This window comes from Nyctereutes procyonoides, unplaced genomic scaffold (assembly GCF_905146905.1).
Source record: "Nyctereutes procyonoides isolate TBG_1078 unplaced genomic scaffold, NYPRO_anot_genome, whole genome shotgun sequence".
In the NCBI taxonomy this organism is placed as follows: domain Eukaryota; kingdom Metazoa; phylum Chordata; class Mammalia; order Carnivora; family Canidae; genus Nyctereutes; species Nyctereutes procyonoides.
Genome location: NW_026575140.1, coordinates 4,968,213 through 4,987,918, shown reverse-complemented (window position 1 = coordinate 4,987,918; position 19,706 = coordinate 4,968,213). Strand labels below are relative to the sequence as shown.

The window sequence follows — 19,706 nt, the reverse complement described above, 5'->3', positions numbered from 1 at the left end:
AGTTAATCAGTGTTAACATTTATTTATTTCACTAAAGCACCTTCCACGAGACTGACCTATGTCAGGTGCTGGAAACGGAGAAGTGAACAAGATTCAGGAGCTTCCAGTATATACTATTCTTATTAACTCATCATTTTAATTTGGGTAAACTGTATCGAGCACCGTCTGTGTGCTTGGAGTGGTGCGGGGTGCCTTGCATATCATGTGGGTTAGGCTTCACAGATGGCACTTTTCAGGTGAGGAAACTACTTGTAGAGTTGAGTCACCTGCTCAAAGATATACTTAAAAAAATATATATATATGTATGATTATTTATAATATAATATATAATTAAGTATATATTAAAATATATTAAAAATCATTTATATAAATAATTACATATTTATATTAACATATTTTAATATACGATTAACCATATATTAATATATATTAATATAATACATAAATATATGACATATAATAAATAATCATTTACATAAATAATCATATTTTATTTTATTTTATTTATTTTTTTTATAAATTAATTTTTATTGGTGTTCAATTTACCAACATACAGAATAACACCCAGTGCTCATCCCGTCAAGCGTCCCCCTCCGTGCCCGTCACCCACTCACCCCCACCCCCCGCCCTCCTCCCCCTCCACCACCCCCAGTTCATTTCCCAGAGTTAGAAGTCTTCATGTTCTGTATATTGATATAATGTATTGATATATAATTAATATATAATAAATAATATATAATTATTTATATAAATAATATATATTATTTTATGTTGATATATTAATATATGATTAATATATAATACATAAAATATAAGTATTTATATAAATAATAAATATCATTTTTATATTAATATGATACATATTGATATGTTTTTAATATATAATAAATAATATATATTTATTTATATAAATAATATATATTATTTTTCAAAGTAGGCTCCATGCCCAGCATGGAGCCCAACACAAGGCTTGACCTCTCAACCCTGAGATCAAGGCCTGTGCTGAGATCGACAGTCAGACACTTAACCGACTGAGCCTCCCAGATGCCCTGACATATATTTAATTCCAAAGCCAGAGGCAGGACTTGAACCTGAAACCTTCCCCTGGAGATTATAGTCACAGCTCCTCGCTTCCTTCCTCCCCTTTCCTTCTGGATAGGTATTTGCTTTTGTGGACAGAAGAGTGCCCAGGGTTCTTTCCAAGCTTTCTGGCTTCTGGCTTAGTTGCTTCCCCCAGTCTTCCTGAGATAGAGCTGACATACAACATGATGACTCCAGATACGTGAATTTTGTGAAACGACCACCACCATCAGTTTAGTTGACATCATCACCCCCCATAGTTACACATTCTTCGTCTGGTGATGGAAATCTCTTGTAACCTCTCAAATCTACGGTATGTTACTGCTTGAAGTCTCTGTTTATAGCTTAGTCTGAAGTCTGTGAAAACGCCGAGTACGAATGAATCGGTTGCCCCCTAAGATACTGGAAGGAAGACCTTCAGCCCACTCGCTGCCTGATTGTTCCCTCTGAAGCTCTGAGCGGCTGAGAGATCTGGCCACGGTCACCGCGTGAGAGCCTGGGCTTGAACTCGGCACCCCTGGCGTGCCAGCCAGCTGTGGTATTTACAGCCCATTATCTGGTTCCTGGCTCATTTATTCTGGACTCGGAGGAAAATCTCAAGAGATCTTCTGTGTAACTCTACCCAGGCTTAAGCTAAGAGCAGCCAAATTAGATGAGGATTGTACACTCCTCCAGGGCAAGGACCTACCTCTGCTCATCACGGATTCCCAGCGCGGCCCCGGGTGCACTGAGGTGGTCAGTGGGGAAGCCTGGATGAAGGACCTTGAAGGGCCGAAGGGGCCTCCAGGGAACCAGCTCATGTTACCTGTTTGGTAGCTGCTGGCCTCCCTTCTTGGCTTCTCCCACAGCAGAGGGTATTTTAGAATCAAAGTGATGGTATCAGTGTTTCAGTTGGCACGTCACCGATTCAGTCATTTAGTGTCATGAGCTATTTTCCTGTTTCTAATTTGGAATGCATTAACTGGTCGTTTTGCATCTTGAAGTAGAGTAGGTTTTTTTTTTTTTTTTTTTTTTAGTGTTTGCTTTTTTTTTTTTTGTTTTGGAATTTTTGTTTTCTCAGGTGGGGGTTTGTTTGGACGGTACAGGAGAGTGAAGGCGACGCTCAGTGATCACACCAAGGGCTCTCTGGGGGTGTGGCTGGCTCAGGTATTTACTCTGCAAAAGAAACACAGTTGCATGGTGAGAATTTGTAAAAGCAAAAAAAAAACAAAAAACAAAACATTGTGTCCAGGACAGATAATATTTTTTTTTAACAATTATGTAAGCCAGTGAGGAAGCAGAAAGGGGAAAGATCACCCACCGTTCACTCGCTCTGACTCATAGTCCTTAATTTTCTCCTCCCTTCCAGGACTTAACTTGGGAGTATTTTTTACATTATTGTAACTGGAGAAAAGGTTTTCTTTCATAATGAACTACGTGGAAATGGTCCAACGTATTTTTTCCACGTTGCTTTATAATTCACATAATTGTGACTTTGGGCAAGAACCGCTTTGCATTGCGGGGCAGCGTGCACCGTCGTACACATTTTCCTATTACAAGAAGGCACTTTGGGCTTCACAGGAAGTGAAGGATAGTATTCTTCCTGGGAATCTGGGTGAAGTAGAGTGGGATTATAAGTGATTGGCAATATCTAGAGGCCTTGCGCTTAGTCATTGATTCCATGGGAGTCCGTTTGCTACAGCTCCAAGGCCCCCTCCCTAATGAGCAAAGGACACTTGACATACGCACATAGAGAAACCTGGAGTCAATCAAAAGCATGACTTCTTGGTTACTTTTCTATTCTTTTTCTTTTGGAATTTAAACAATGAGGATGACTTAGGGAGGAAGAGTCTTCCCCAAGGCGAGGAGCGTTGTCCTCATGTCTGAGGCTGGGTGGCGTGTGACTGGAAGGCAGAGCGACAGGAGCAGTGCGGATGTGACTGCTCGGGAAAGCGGACCCGGTCCTTTCAGTTTCTTCAGGAGCAAACAACGGGAAAGACAGAAAGAAACGGGGTGACGTGAAAGTGTGCGCTCGGTCGCAGCTCCAGCCTCTTGGGATCGGTCCTTGAAGGAGGTCACCGTGTTCACGGGGTGGCGTCCCCAGAGAGGCGCTGCTCATGAGCCTCCATCAGCTGCCTGCAGCACCATGTGGCATCGGGGCCACCAAAAGTAGCCTGCCTTCCCTCCTTCCCTCCTTCCTTCCCTCCTTCCTTCCCTCCTTCCTTCCTTCCTTCCTTCCTTCCTTCCTTCCTTCCTTCCTTCCTTCCTTCCCTCCTTCCTTCCCTCCTTCCTTCCCTCCTTCCTTCCCTCCTTCCTTCCCTCCTTCCTTCCCTCCTTCCTTCCCTCCTTCCTTCCTTCCTTCCTTCCTTCCCTCCTTCCTTCCCTCCTTCCTTCCCTCCTTCCTTCCTTCCTTCCTTCCCTCCTTCCTTCCTTCCCTCCTTCCTTCCCTCCTTCCTTCCTTCCTTCCTTCCTTCCTTCCTTCCTTCCTTCCTTCCTTCCTTCCCTCCTTCCTTCCTTCCCTCCTTCCTCCCTTCTCTCCTTCCTTCCTTCCTTCCTTCCTTCCTTCCTTCCTTCCTTCCTTCCCTCCTTCCTTCCCTCCTTCCTTCCCTCCTTCCTTCCTTCCCTCCTTCCTTCCTTCCCTCCTTCCTTCCCTCCTTCCTTCCCTCCTTCCTTTCCCTCCTTCCCTCCCTCCTTCCCTCCCTCCTTCCTTCCCTCCTTCCTTCCTTCCTTCCTTCCTTCCCTCCTTCCTTCCCTCCTTCCTTCCCTCCCTCCTTCCCTCCCTCCTTCCCTCCCTCCTTCCCTCCCTCCTTCCCTCCCTCCTTCCCTCCCTCCTTCCCTCCCTCCCTCCTTCCCTCCCTCCTTCCCTCCCTCCTTCCTTCCCTCCTTCCTTCCTTCTCTCCTTCCTTCCTTCCTTCCCTCCTTCCTTCCCTCCTTCCTTCCTTCCTTCCTTCCTTCCTTCCCTCCCTCCTTCCCTCCCTCCTTCCCTCCCTCCTTCCCTCCCTCCCTCCTTCCCTCCCTCCTTCCTTCCCTCCTTCCTTCCTTCTCTCCTTCCTTCCTTCCTTCCTTCCTTCCTTCCTTCCTTCCTTCCTTCCCTTCTTCCTTCCTCCCTCCCTTCCTTCCTCCCTCCCTCCCTTCCTCCCTCCCTCCCTCCTTTCCTCCCTCCCTCCTTCCTCCTTCCTTCTCTCCTCCCTCCCTCCCTCCTTCCTTCCTTCCCTCCTTCCTTCCCTCCTTCCTTCCTTCTCTCCTTCCTCCTTCCCTCCCTCCCTCCCTCCCTCCTCCTCCTCCTCCTCCTCCTCCTCCTCCTTCTTCCTTCCTTCCTTCCTTCCTTCCTTCCTTCCTTCCTTCCTTCCTTCTCTCCTTCCTCCTCTCCTTCCTCCTTCCCTCCCTCCCTCCCTCCCTCCCTCCCTCCCTCCCTCCTTCCTTCCTTCCTTCCTTCCTTTCTTCCTTCCCTCCTTCCTCCCTCCCTCCCTCCTCTCCCTCCTCCCTCCTCCACCCCTTGCTTCACGCATTACTTCCTTCCCCCTCCTTCCCTCCCTCTGTTTGCCCTTAAGTGGCCCCCACCTCCAAGCCTGAACCTCCGCGAGAGGCCGGCACCTGCACATCCTCCAGGTCAGGAAGGAGGGTCAGACTGCCAGGCGGCGGAGCTCCAGGGAGACAGCGGGGCAGGGAGGAGCTCGGCCCCTTGGCGGCCCAGGGCTAGCCCCTATGGCGTCCCTGTCCTCCCCCTTCCGCACTCTGCCCCCGCCCCCCTCCCGTGTGATGCCCTCGCTCCCCCCGCCCCCGTGCACGTGTGTCTGTGGCCGTGTACGCCCGTCCATACCGTTACGTGCACGTCTGTTTGCAGTGAGGTTCTGTAGGGATTCACAGGAGCCATTTACCTCCTAGACTCACTAGTTCTGTTTTTCCGCCTCTCGATTCCGTGGATTCCATTCAGATTTTGGTATATAAAGCCTGCACCCAAACCCTGATATGTATAAAGTGGATAAGCCCTGGCTGTGGATTGAATGGAAGCAAGCAGTTAGCTGGGGACCCCAGCACCCCCCACGCCGCCCTGCCCTGCCACGGCCTCTGGGCCCCCGGAAGCCCTCGGCCTGGTGGTTGGTGACGCCCCGAGACCTCGAGTCTGGCTCGCTGTGATTACGGCTCAGGGCGCACAGAGGAGGAGGCCGCAGATGCGACAGGAGACCCCTCGAGCAGCCCACGGGTGGGGTGGCAGGCCAGGGGCCGGGAGGGCATGACGCCGCCGGGTTAGCGTCCTTGTGGAGGTTCCTGTATTCCGTGTCCCTACCTGTCGGCTTTACCTTTCTGCCGTCTTCCCGCTCTGCCCTCAGTGAGCCTCCCTCTGCCAGGAGGCCCCGCGGGGCTGCTGCCCGGCGTGTGGCCCAGCATCTGGCACCGCAGGCGCGGGGGACACTGCCCGACGGAGGTGGCGCCGCGGCCAGTGAGCGGCTGTGCACCTGGGAGGCCGGGAGGGAGGTGGGTTGTCAGGAGGCCGCGACTCGGCCAGGGCCCGGCAGGACACAGGACACTCCTGGAGAAGACAAGGGGGACGCGCCTTCTGTGCAAAGGCGAGTAAGGTAGGTGCAGGAGCCGGGCCGAGTGGGTGCAAACCTGGCTGCCCCAGGCCAGGCCACAGCCTGCTGGCCCCCTGCCGGAGAGCCACCCGGACGGCGACAGGGTGGTCACAGTGCAGCGGGCAGCAGGCTGGGCCCTGGCGGCCTGGAGGCCGCGGGGTGCCACCATCCTCTGCGTCCTCAGGTCCCCCACTGCAAGTAGGGGCCGTGCACGTGACCAGCCGAGCACAGGGCCAGAGCAGGGGCCAGACCTCGAGCCCTTCCGTGGCTCGAGCCCGCGGTGGAGCGAGCCGGGAGCCCAGGGAGCAGCTCACGGCCTCCTGGGCCCAGGTCCTGGCCGCGGCCGCCCCCGTGGGAGGCCCCGGGCCCCTTGCTGGGCTCCGGCCGCTGCTCGCCGCCCAGGATTCTGGTTCGATGACCTTTGCGCTAAGGGTGCTGCTCGTTGGCTGCGGCAGGGTCGGGGCGTCCCGGCGGCAGCAATGGGCTCAGGGGCGTCCGGCGTCTGTCTCCGGAGCGTCTGGCTGTGGTGGACCCGAAGGCCAGTCTTCGCTGGGTGGGCTCTGGGTTCCTGTGTCTGGCTGCGTGTCCTCGGCCCCTGGTGCCACGCGGCCCCGACGGGTTTAGGACTTCTCCGCCGGGGCTTGGCGCCCGACCCTGTGTTCCGATTGCCCCTTCCTGCTGCCATTTCTCCTCTTCTCACTTTCACCATGTGAAGCAGCACCGGCTGTTTCTGGGGCGCCTGCATCTTTGTGGGGGGCCTTAAACTTCGTGGGAATAAAGTCAAGTACCTGTAAAATGAGTGCCGTGAATTATAGGGAGAGACGGACCGAGGTGGCTTCGGTGCCTGTGAGTTTCCAGCCTACTTTCTTCTCCATGAAGACTTGGATTCCTGGAGAGCTACTAGGCTCTGCGCCCACCTCTGTCCCCAGGTCTCGGCTGACGTTTGTCCCCTCCTTTGAATTTCATTCCCACCCTTGGAAGAGGAGCACAGTCATTCCTCACCGTCCTCCCCACACGTGGCCCAGCCCGTGGGATGGGTGAGGGGCTGCAGAGAGGCCTGGGCCGCCAGAGGCAGGGTCCACGTGGGCCGTCCTCTTCACCCACTTCCCACTCAGGGCTTAATCTCTCCATCTGTAAAATCATCATTAAGCCATTCATGGTTGTCTTCAAAATATTGAGGTGCCACCCACACAATTATTTGCTTAATATTTTCTTTTGACTCATTATGGTTTTTTTTTTAATATTTTTGGGAGGAAAATTATATCACTATCATCGATAGTTAAACTAGTACCTCCTGTGACAAATGGAAAGTAGCCCCCGACTTGATATAATTGAAAGAAACGATATAATCAAATCTATTCTGGACCTGAGACAACCTTTTCTAAAAAGAGATGCTTGTTCAGGCGTTAGTACAAATGGAGACTTTCTCTTTGTTGAGACCTGGATTGGAAGAGAATTGCCTACGTCCTGCCTCATTGTCATCTAACGTCAAAAATAATAGTAGCAATTTGTGGGGCTCCTCTTGGGTCAGGCGTTGCACTCATTTCTTCAGTATTTCTTTTTTTTAATTTTTTTAAAAATATTTTATTTATTTATTTATGAGAGAGACACAGGCAGAGGGAGAAGCAGGCTCCATGCAGGGAGCCCAATGGGGGATTCGACCCCAGGATCTGGGATCATGCCCTGAGCCGAAGGCAGATGCTCAACTGCTGAGCCACCCAGGCGTCCCTATTACTTTCTTTCTTTTTTTTTTTTTTTTAAAGATGTTATTGACTTATTTGACAGAGAAAGCAAGAGAGCACAGGCAAGGGGAGCAGCAAAGGAAGAGGGAGAAGCAGGATCCCCCCTGAGCAGGGAGCCCGGTGCAGGACTCAATCCCAGGACCCCGGGATCATGGCCTCAGGCAAAGGCAGACACTTAATCAACTGAGCCACCAGGAGCCCCTTAATATTTCTTTTTTTTTAATTTTTTATTTATTTATTTATTTATGATAGTCACACAGAGAGAGAGAGAGAGGCAGAGACACAGGCAGAGGGAGAAGCAGGCTCCATGCACCGGGAGCCCGACGTGGGATTCGATCCCGGGTCTCCAGGATCACGCCCTGGGCCAAAGGCAGGCGCCAAACCGCTGCACCACCCAGGGATTCCCCCCCCTTAATATTTCTTAACATAGAGTCCTTGTGGTTGAAAACTGGTAAGTTTTTGCTCATGATGCTGCTGACTGATAATATTTAGTGAACTGTAAGCCTGTGCCGGAAACATTAGCATAATTTGGTGCATTACCTCTCTCACGTGTCCCAAGAACGTCCGTTTTATAGGTAAGAGTCCTAAGTCATGGGACTGCTGAGTAGTAGAGCCCTCATGGGAGCGGGCCTCCCCGCCCTGACTTCCATCTCCCAGCAGGGGCCGTGCTTCCCTCCATCTGCCTAACTCCCTCCCCGGGCCCTCCCTGTTTGCTTGCTGTTGTAACCACTTGATTTGGCCCCTGGAGAGGGTCTCCTGGCTTTCTTCAAGGGGACCAGTCCATCTTGTCAGGGACATGAAACCTAGCTGTAGCTCTTCGTCACCACTCCACCAGCTACCGCGGGGTCCCTTGCATCCTCACCGTCTTCTGCGCATGAAGCGTCCTTGTATGGATGGTCTTCATCATGGCACCAGGGTGGGCCCATGAAACACTGTTAGAGGGCGAATAGGGCCTAGAGATCCCTCTAGCTCAGGGGTCCCCCGAGTGTGGTCGGAGCTCTGCAGGGGGATGGTGGGCTGCTTTCAGGGAGGGAACTGATTATTGCAATTTTAGAATTTTGTAGACTCCAAACAGGAAAGAAACTTAGTGACTTTCAAATCCACCCCAATAGCCTATGTCAAAATTCATTTTATAAGTTGCCAGATAAGAAATGTGTTCTAAGTATTTCTCAGAGATGAGAAACCAACAAGTGAGTAGTACGTGTGTGTGTGTGTGTGTAACTTTACATACTTAGATTTCCGACAACCACGGATATCAAAGCCAAGAAGGCATAGAGAAAACCTGCTTGAAAATCCAGCGTGGTTTCTTGGATGAAGTCCTAAGAGAGAGATTTAATAAGTGAAAGTTGCAATGGAAGATGTCCCAGAGCCAAGACATTTGCCTGTCACTTCCACGCCGTTGACCCAAGCCCAGCCCGGGAAAATGACCCAACTCTACTCAGCTGTTGATAATGCTATTTTGGTCTTTATTCTTCGTTCTTATCAATGGAATTAGTAAAAGCAGACTTTATTTGAGTATTTAAAAAAGAGATGAAAACAAAAGAAGGAAAGAAATGAAACTTTGAGGGTGGGTGTACATCCGTAAATCTGGGAGGTGCGTCCTGAGGGAACGGCCTGGAGAAAGCTTTCTATGGGGATATTAGATTCTTGGTATTGGCGCGTGAGTTTTCCCTAGATCTTCAAGAATGTCACAATTTGTGTATACAAGTGAAGAATATCATTCCACCAATAAAGTGCAGCAAACTAGAACTGAAACATTTTAATGACCCGCTTCCGCTGCTGCCCCCGAATGAATCCACTGGACTTAATGAGGTGCGATGAGGACGCAGGGTGCCTGCTAGACTCGCTCGCTGGCTCGTGTCAGTCCTCCTGTGGCCAAATTTGCATTTGTACCTGGATAAAATTATAAGTCACAACCGACTGTGGGCCGTCAGAGGCACTTGCACGTAGGTGAGACCTCAGGATCAGGGACACAGTCCTTCATTTACCAGCTCCATTGTTCCAAAGCTATCTGGGAGCATTTAGTTTGCACCTTTGTCCAATGGACATACACCGGGCAAGAAAATATACGAGCTTTTTCCTTCGTGATGCGTATGAACATTATGAGTGTGTACAGTTGTGATCGCTAGGATCAGTGTCTCAGAAGGGGTGAATGCCAAAATGGCATTTTTTTTTCAAGGAAATGTCATTAATTTTACATTGCAAAAGGACAGTCCCACTTAATTTTTGAGAGACTTTGTTTCTTTCCAAGCATAATGGCCCCAGAGAGGACGCTCTCCTGTTATATCATAAATCATTCGCATTGCTGTGGACGGGGCATTTCGCTTTTCTTGCTTTCAGAGGTGGTAGCAGGCTGTGCCTACTTCCAGCATGGAGCAAAAGCTCTGGGGTGTGTGTGTGTGTGTGTGTGTGTGTGTGTGTGTGAATATGGCGTTTTGCAAATGAGTTGATTTCTTGGTTGTATGGAAGTTCCCCAGATTTGATGAACTATTAAAATCTCAGGCCTGGGGATCCCTGGGTGGCGCAGCGGTTTGGCGCCTGCCTTTGGCCCAGGGCGTGATCCTGGAGACCCGGAATCGAATCCCACATCGAGCTCCCGGTGCATGGAGCCTGCTTCTCCCTCTGCCTGTGTCTCTGCCTCTCTCTCTCTCTCTCTATGTCTATCATAAATAAATAAATAAATAAATAAATAAATAAATAAATAAATAAATAAATAAATCTTTAAAAAAATAAAATAAAATAAAATCTCAGGCCTTGAGCTATATATTGTTCATCATTTCTTTGGAGGTGCTTGGTCAGTGGCTGTTCTCTCTCTCTCTCTCTCTCTCTCTGTCTCTCTCTCCCCGTGGATAGTTTAGTAGTCTGGTAAAATGATATAGTCACTGGTCACTTAAAAAAAAATCATTGGACTCTTTTCCTAAATTAGTGCCCTAATTTGTGTCTGCAGAGAGCAGTTGCGTATGGCTGTTGGATGGATTCCTTTGGTTCAAACTCCCTGCGTCCAAATCCTGGCTTCCGTGCTCTGTGGCTCTGTGAATGAGGGCAATTTCACTCCACCTTTCTTAGCTACAGAATAAAGAAAATCATAGTACCTGATGTATAAGATTATTTCTCTCTCTCTCTCTCTCTCTCACACACACACACACACACACACACACACTTAGCTCAGGACATGGCACGTTACAAACTCTCAATAAATATTAGAAATCTTCTCTGCTTGCTTGGATTAAGTTGTGTCTACTTAACACCTGGCTCCTGGGGGGAGAGAAGAGCTGAAATAGTTCGCGTCATGTGTACATGGCTGTAACCATGCCCTTAAATCCTCAAAGATGATTAAATGCTTCACTTGGCATCTGAAGCATTTGGGAAATATCGATCACATTTTTCAAACTCAGTTGTTGGATTTACCATCCGTCAGGAAGTACCTGTTGGTCACCCGGTCTTGTTAATAGCCAATCGTTTGCAAAATGATGGCCGATTCTTAGGTGCAGATTTTAGGTGTTTTAGGAAACAAACCAGAACAGCTCAACATTGCTTTTACCAAGGCTACACAATTTGGGCCAAGTGAGGACATCATTGAAGTCCTTAAAAAAAAAATGATAAATTCTACCTGTACTTTGACATCAAGTACATAAAAAAGGTAGATTTTCATGTCTAAAAAATTTTTAGGATCCAGGTTCCTGGTGGTTCTCCCTGTAACTACTACCATTCATCTACTTGCCCAATAAGCCGAGCTCTGCCGAGGGTTACCATGTACTGACCCGGGCCAGACAAAAATGAGTGTCAGATATTACATCTCACCTTTCCGTCTTCTGGAAGCTCGAAGTTTCCTTGGATGCAACATTGGAAGGGGCAGACCGCGTAGACGACTCCTGACCCGACAGGAAGCCATTTAGAGCTCTAATATTGTCAGATTTTTTTTTTTTTTTTTTTTTTTAATGTAAAGAGTGTTGCCTCCTAGTCAGTGCTTCCATCCGGAAGGGAGTTTCTGCTTTGCTGTGTGCGTTCCCGTCAAATGCTGAGAGATCTGTTCGTTCACAACAAGGAGACAGATAAGCAAGATAAAATAAAATAAACCGCAGCAGGAGGCTTAAGTGTTGTTCTGGGCGGTCGTGATTGCAGGCGCCCCGCTTGCTTTCTTTATCCCTGATTCTTTCTAAGACTTTACCAGTGTGACTGCATAGACATCCCCGAAACCTTCCCGAAGCTGGCTTGTGTTTATTTTTGTTTGCCTGCCCCCGCTTCCTCCCCTCGGAAGGTTAAAATGCAAAATTGCTGGTATTCTAGGGCAAAAGTAAAATATGCTCTCTTGAAGAAAGCCTCTTTATTTTCCTGCTAAGTGTTCTCAGGTTCTGGAACAGTATATAAACAGACTCCGTGTGCGTTGGTGACTTTACGGTGGATGTGCTTAGATTTCCCCCTTTTGCTGATGTTTTATTCCTTTTCTGTTCAGTAGGGAACCCATCAAGGCGTAGCGGGGAGGCGGAGCCTTAGGAGCCAGGGACCCCCAGATCTGAATTTGTATTTTACTATTAATTAGCTGTGTTGTGTTGCCTAAGTGACTTACCTCCCCGGAGGTTGGGTCCCCATCTCTGTGGGGAGGTGGGACCCCCCACCCCGCCCCGGGGCCTTGGCCCGATCAACCCAAGGAGCAGCGCGGGGGCAGCCCCGGGCGGTGCGGAGCGGGGCGCGCAGGAGGTGGCCAGTCAAAGCGGCGCTTCCAGTGTCACGGCTCTTGACACGTTAAGGGAGAGAAATCGAAACGACATCATTTGGGCAAGAAATAGGGATAAAATGTAGAGTAGCAGGAGGCTCTGCTCATATGCTAGATGACTGTTTGTTTATTCATTTCCCAACGATATCACAAAGGCTGTGAATATTTATTTAGTTCTGCTCCCAATAGTCCTTCTAATGGGGAATTATTTGGGTACAACGAAAGACATTTGTAAATGCGGCTGATAAGACTGGCATCGGACAAGGAGTGTTTTGTTGGACACAAGAATTCTATTGTCCCCGGCTTCAGTTGTCAAGTGCCCGGAGAACCCAGAATTTATGGTGGCAGCACAAAGGTCCTTTCAGGGCCCAGCGAAAGAGCTGTGAGATCCCGCTCCCTGGCTTTTCAGGGCTTCTGATCTTTTTATGGGGCCCGGACAATGCCGGATTCAGCCGCTGCCCGCGCCTCCTGCCCGGCCCTTGGCCGCCAGGTATTGTGCGGTAATTACCATGGTGACAATGGGCTCTCTCTGCGCCCGGCCACCGCGCTGTGGAAACGGCGAAGGTTGTCACTTTGTGTTAGGTGCCTCCAAAGGCATGGCTCACTCAGAAAAGCTGCTCCGGAGAAATAGAGATCAGCGTGTTAAGAGTTTGATTTAAAGCGCCGCTGCGGCCGATCCACTCGGAGGCCAGGACGGCTTTCGGGGTGTTTTCCCGTAACTGCGGGCCGACGTTGGACGTCATCCCTGCCGTCATCCCCACCCTCATCCCCCACCCCCATCCCCCACCCTCATCCTTGCCGTCATCCCCGCAGTCATCCCCCACCATCATCCCCCGCCTTCATCCCCACAGTCATCCCCGCTGCCTCCCTGCCATGATCCCCGCAGTCATCCCCGCCCTCATCCCCCATCATCCTGATAGTCATCCCCACAGTCATCCCCGCCATCATCCCCTGCCGCTTTCCCTGCCATCATCCCAGCAGTCATCCCCAGTCATCCCCTGCCGTCATCCCTCCCGTCATCCCTGTCGTCATCCTCATCCCTGCCGTCATCCCCACCATCATTCCCCTCATCATCCCCGCCATCGTCCCCCTCTGTCATCCCCGCTGTCATCCCCACCGTCATCCCTACAGTCATCCCCGCTGCCTCCCTGCCATCATCCCAGCAGTCATCCCGGCCCTCATCCCCCCATAATCCCGATAGTCATCCCCACTGTCATCTCCCTCTGTCATCCTCGTCATCCCCACAGTCATCCCTGCCATCATCCCTCCTCGTCATCCCGCCATCATCCCCATGGTCATCCCCACCATCATCCCCACCATCATCCGCCTCGTCATCCCCACCATCATCCCTGCCGTCATCCCCACCCTTGTCCCCGCTGTCATCCCCGTCGTCATCCCCCCTGGCGCAGGGCCTGGGCTGGAGGTTTTGCAGGCTGGCGTGAGCCCCAGGCAGTCCTCCTCCCTCAATGGGAGCAGGCGTCTGAGCGGAGCCGGGAGGTTGAGGGTCCCCTGAATTTCTTGAGGCGCCGTGTCTCCATCTGAGAAAGGCTGGTGTGGGAAACGTCCACCGGGTTGACACCCCGTGCGCGGGGTCTGTGCTGCGCGGAGCCGAGCGCCGGCCTCTGTGGGTGGCGCCCGGGCCAGGGGGCCATCTGAGTGGTGAATTCACGGTAAAGGGCCAAGCTAACCCTTAGGTCGCATGCACGATGGAGAACACAGCGGGCGTCTCTCCGCGGTCACAGCTGCCCACGGAGCGCCATCCTGCCAACCAGTCGCTACTCCCATTGCCTAGTGACGAAGTGCAGCCCGGAGTCGCCTGCCCCAAGTCAGAGGGGCTCGGAGGGGCGAAGCGTGCCCTCCAACCGAATGTCTCCTCGCATTCAAGAGCCCACTCCTCCCCCTCACTATTTTTTTTCAAAAAAATTCAAAATCCATAAACCTATCTTACAAAATATGCTTCGCCATATGGTTTTGGAACTTGGGCCATAACAGGAAAGAGAAACACCCAGTGATGATTATTAATGGCGTTTATTCATCCCTTCAGCAATGTCAGGCAGACAGGACACCCACAAAAGGAAGAAGGCCCTGTCGCGGGTGGGGGGAGCGGGGGCAGGGGCAGAGCCAGGCGCCCCTCTGCTGCCCCTTCTCCTGCCCACAGAACTAGACGCAGCAGCAGCTTCAGTGGGACGACAGGACCGCTTGGTCTTTCCACTCCAACTGGAAGGCGCATGGCCTCTGCTGGGCTTCTTTGCCAGAACGTGGCGGCCTCCGAACCCGGAGATTTCATCTGTTGGTTTAATACTAATCTATTTAATCACCGTTCGTTCCAGTCAGCTCCCTACCAAAGCACTGGAGATTCTCTGTTGTGTTGTTTTACTAAAAAAGTAGACGTTTTCTGGGCTGATGTCCTAGAGGGGCGGGTATGATTTCCCCCGGGAAGCAGGCCTCAAATCCGCCAGGAGAGGGGTGGGTTGTTGGGGACCCGTCGGGCCATGCGGCTCCCCGGCTCTAAGCATGTGGGCACTTACCGCTTAGCTGCTTTCTTCTGTCTATAAAATGGAGCTGTCACTGTGACCTTGGGCTCCCCTGCTCCCCTCCGTGACAGCTCTTGGCCTTTTCACCTCTCCCCCCTCCCCCCCCACCTACACCAGCATCGCACACACAGCAGGTGGCCCAGGATCCTGTTGATGGAGTCAGTGAGGTGGGAACTATTTTAACTTAATGCAAGTACTTCCAGCCCTTACCCTCCCCCCGACCCCACCCCCCAGCACTACCTACTGCTGTCCTTGTTGCCCCTGTACTGTTAACAAGATCCCAGCCCATGCCTGGCCTGGCTGAGTCCACGCTCCTGAAGAGCATCCACACTTGCAGATCTGTAGGCCAAGGTGCTTGATGTGGAGCAGAGACCCTCAGAGAAGGACAGAGAGACTTCTGGGTCAAAGGGAAGCCTATGGACTTGCATGTACGGAACCTTCTCAACACTCAGAGCTCAGCAAGGGAAATGTGCCACCCTCCCTCCCTGGCGTTTCTCCTTGCTTTCTGTACGCTTGCTAGAGATTTCCCCAACCTTCTCGATGCCCTTGGCTTCCGTGTTCTTTCCCCTGACTTCTCAGTCTCTCCGCAGTCATCTACGGCAGGAGGCGTCTGTGCCCCTAGGGGGCTCAGGGCTGCCGGTGGCTGAGCACAGCACTGGACGGGGCGCAGAGGCCGTGACCCTGTCCTCGGAGCAGGCCCATGATGGCGCACAGGCCCTGAGAGAGGACGAGGAGACGGTCTGAGAGTAGATGAGGGTAGATGCCACGGGGCTACATTGGATTTCCATGGCTCAGAAGGGAACGCATGACTCCAGGTCTGGGGGAGTCATGGGAAGAGGAAGGAAAGTCAACATTCCAGGCAGGGACTCTAGTGGAAAGAGAAGATGGGCAGTAGACACGCAAGGACCTCTCAGCCCCAACAAGCTCTCTTCCCGTCAACTCTGCTGAAAGCACAGAGACAGCTAAGATTTTTTTCTAAGCCTTTGTTTTCTTTTCTAAGAAGCTCGGTACAGTTGTATACCAACATTTCCACACAACCTACATCCTGTCTCTCTCGAGTGTTTGCAGTCCTCGGAATTCATAGACAATTCACCCAGCTATTTTTGCTTTCCTTCCAAACCTCTTAATTGTCTGTGCAGACTTTTGGTGAAAGGGATTTTATAGGGGATATTTTGCAGGGAAGTAAGCGGTGCAAGGCCAAGTGGGAGTTCAATTAGATTTTATGGATTTGAGAAGTAAACTTTTCAAAGCACGCTGGCTACAGATACAGCTGTATTACGAGCTGACTGCATACTGGGGGTGCAGAGAGAAGGAGCAGAGCCTGTCGTGTCTGCTGAATTCTGGTCCCACCTTGGATCTCTTTGGCTGCACACCTTGGCCAAGAGTCTCACCCTTCGCGTAGTGGGGTGAGATACTCGGAGGGGCTTAGGACAACCACAGTGGTGACACGTATTTAAAGAGAATGCACTAGTGAGGCCGTGGCAGTGGCAGATCCCTGTTCCATTTATGGCGTACTGGTTATCCGCTGCTGAGGAACACACGGTCCTCAATTTAGCGGCTTGTAACAATTCACTATTACCTTTTATAGTTGAGTTTAGTGAAGTCATCTGGGTGGTTTTCACTTGGGGTCTCTCACGCTGTGTAGTCAGATGGTGGAGGTGCATGAAGGTTGACTGAGTTGGATGTCCAAGATGGCATCTTTGCTTCCCAGCTGGCACCCTGGCTCGGATGCCTAGAATAACTAGGTACGGCTGGGCGTCTCAATCTCTCTCTCTCTCTCTCTCTCTCTCTCTCTCTCTCTCTCTCTCTCTCTCTCTCCTCTCTCTCCTTCCATGCAGCTTCTCCCCTTGGCTACCTGGGGCTTCCTCATAGCATCTGGGTCTAGAGTCTTTAGACCTCTGACATGACAGCTGACTTCTTCCAGATGCAGCTTTCCACGAGCACAAGGCAGGCTGCAAGGTTTCTTAGGACTCGGTTTCGAAATCATAGAGTGTCCCTTTGCTATGTTTCATTGGTGACCCAAGGACAGACAACTCAGATTCACAGAGGAGGGGCCCTGGGGCATGAATATGTGAGACGTATGGTTCATTTGGGAGGGGGCCATTTTTGAAGACTGGCTCAACATGCAGTGTGGTTGCAAAGTAGGGACCTTCATCAGTTATGTGTTCTCTGAATCGTCCAGGTGGCTTTTTCTCTCTGACTCCATGTTCATCTGCGAATAATCCCATTGCTAGTCTGTCCTCAACATCCTGGAAATAGCACACAGTAGGAAATTTCCTTGTTCTTGCTATAATCACCGTATCGAGATGCTATGGACGCATTTTGGATACGTAATTTATCTGTAGCCCTTCACCAAGGAGGGTGTTTGCTTGTTGCTGCTGTCATTGCTGTTTTGGGGGGGAGGAAGGCATGGTGCATGAGGAGGAGCTGTTGGGTGGAACCAAGATGAGATAAGAAAAATGGATTTGGAAACAAAAAAAGAAGCATAATAAGTAAAGTCAAATAAGAAGCTATTTCCGTTCTTTTTTAAAAATATATATTTTATTTATTTGAGAGCGAGAGAGAGAGAGAGAGAGAGAGCAAGGGGAAGGAGCAGAGGGAGAGGGAGGAGGAAAGAATCCCAAGCAGATTCCACGCTGAGTGCAGAGCTGGATGCGGGGCTCGGCCTCATGACCGTGAGATCACAGCCTGAGCCAAAACCAAGAGTGGGGCGCTTCACTGACTGAGCCACCCGGGTGCCCCAGGAGCTGTTTCAGATGCTAATGCAGTCTGGGTTGATCCTAGAAGGTAGAAACCCTGGAGATGAAGGACATTCAAGAAATCCTTCGTGCCATTGTGTTAAAGCTATGCCAGCAACCACCTTCCTTGGTTCGGTGCCTCAGTTTTTGAAGACGACAGCTGTTCAGACGCCCCGTATTCCTCTCTTCATTCACTGAACAGACATACATTGAACAGCTGCTCTGGGCTAGGGAATGTGTTAGACACTTGGGAGATATGAGGATGAATCAGACCAGAATCCAGGCGGAACACGGCCCCCACACAGAAATCCAGAGTGCTGTAGCGCGGGAGGGGGCAGAGAAAAATGTAGTCTCGAGGAAGAATTGCGGCTCTGTCCGCCCCGTGCTCAGGCCTGCTGGTGTAGGGATGACATCTCCTATCACCGCAGCCACCGCTGTCCCTCTGTGCCCTTGGGACTGTCATTGCACAAGGCTCTGGCAGCACCAGAACAGTGGCTCCCCCTTGCAGAGGGAGGGGACCTACTTTGGACTCAGATAGAACGTGGGTCATCTCAGAAACGGGCTCCGAGAGTTGCTATCCCCCCTACAGGTCTGTTGCTCGTGGCAGAGCAAATGTATGTGACGTCCGTAGGAAGGGTAGGGGGCTGGATGATGGCTGCTCTTATCTTTTCGTCAAAGTACTAAGTGCACATAGAGTTAGTCACACCATCTTTCGGTTGTTCTAAACCCACGGCAGGTTTTCCCCAGTTTTCGCACGATGGCAATACTTTGCCTACATCTTTCTCTCCACACCTGGACTGCTCTGCTCTAAGAGAAAAGCCTGTCTGTGCAACGGTGTATCCCCGGTGTCTAGTAGTGTGTCATTTCGTTGATTCATGTCGCCTCCAGGTTAATAATGATCCTTTCACTTTTTGCAGAAATCACCGTATTTTCGACTCCGTGGCCCTGTGACACTCGTTCCGCTTGTCATTTGTTGAGTGACCAATCCGATGGGTGGAGTGTGTTATAGAAATTGGCAGCAGGTATCCAATGGGTGAAGAAGGTAAGATGGAGCTACTTTACTGTATTATGAATGTGGGGATGGAAATGATGCCCAGCAGGCCCCTTCCTCCAACCTGCCTTTGTTTGAACCTGCGCCAAATCAAAAGCAGAATCTGAGACGGAAGTTGGCCTAGTTTCTGAGTCTTTGAAGAATGTGATTATTCGCTGTTGTTCTTGGGTTCTCTTTAGTGAACACCTGTTCTGTACTAGTACAAGGGCGATGGATTTTGTGGTTGTTGTTGTTTGTATATTTGTGGGAGAGGAATGACTAGAAAACTCAGAGGAGCAAAAAGGAACTGGGTTCCCAAGGAAAGACTTAGCTGGGCAGACTAAGACAATTGCCATGTTGCTTTTTCCTCCTTTTATTCTTTTGAAGAGAATTCTATAAATATGAACAGGGAGGCTTATATCCCATGGCCAGGAGGCTGAACCTTTTAGACCTCCAAAGACCGACCACAAGATCATAAGCCAAAAAGGCTGATTTCAGATCTCAGGCCCAGCTCTGCCCCTCACTGTCCCTGTACCCTTCGATTAATGAGCTCCTCTCCAGGCCACAGGGTAGTTGGACCTAGGGTCATTAACCGTTCTTAAGTTTTAGGATTCTCTGAATCCTTTTATCTTATCTATCTTGTCAGTGATAACTAGAGCTATTTTTATCGAACATCCAGCTATCCAGATAGAATGTAAGAAATAATTCTATTGGCATGACTCCCTACATTTTAGGGTTCTAAGTCCATCAATCCATATGTCTATGTCTCATCTCCATATGGATGTCCAACAGATGCCTTAAATGCAGAGGCCCAATACGTAACTTTGTCCTCTATGTCGTGTTTCGGGGTAGCATCAAAATTCATCCAGGTCAGAAATATGGAGGTGCTACTGTATGCCTCTCAGTGCCTTACCTCCAAAAGCAATTTATTTCTGTTGATTCCTACTGATGATAGTCTGGTTATCTCTGAAATACATATATTTTTTTTAATATCTCTTGTCTCCCCACTGCCATCCTGCAAACATAAGCCTGGTCCTCTTTCTCCAGAGTTATGACGGTTGCCACCCGACCAGTCACCTTGCCCCTGATACATCTTCCATACAAATACTGTAAACAACATCCCTATGTCCCGATAGGTGCTACTTTCCTACTTAATCTTTTTAGTGTCAGAGATCTGAATTCCTTCGTAAATGTCTGGGACCCTCTCGGGGTAGGAGCCACTGTTTTACTGTCTGGACTCCTCTCTTGGCCATTCTCTCTGTCCACCCAGCCTTTAGCAGACACCTCCACTGTGGGATACTGTAGGATACAACTG

At 50.4% G+C, this 19,706-nt stretch overlaps 1 protein-coding gene across 3 annotated transcripts in view; it reads left to right on the top strand.

Annotated features, from left to right (window-relative positions):
* The window catches only part of CDH11 (cadherin 11), a 147,291-nt gene that overhangs the window by 44,040 nt on the left and 83,545 nt on the right, over window positions 1-19,706 (top strand). For all 3 annotated transcript variants that reach the window (XM_055305676.1, XM_055305677.1, XM_055305680.1), the window contains exon 2: window positions 18,279-18,403. The gene's annotated coding sequence lies outside the window, so the exon portion shown is untranslated. The remainder of the gene's footprint in view (window positions 1-18,278; window positions 18,404-19,706) is intronic.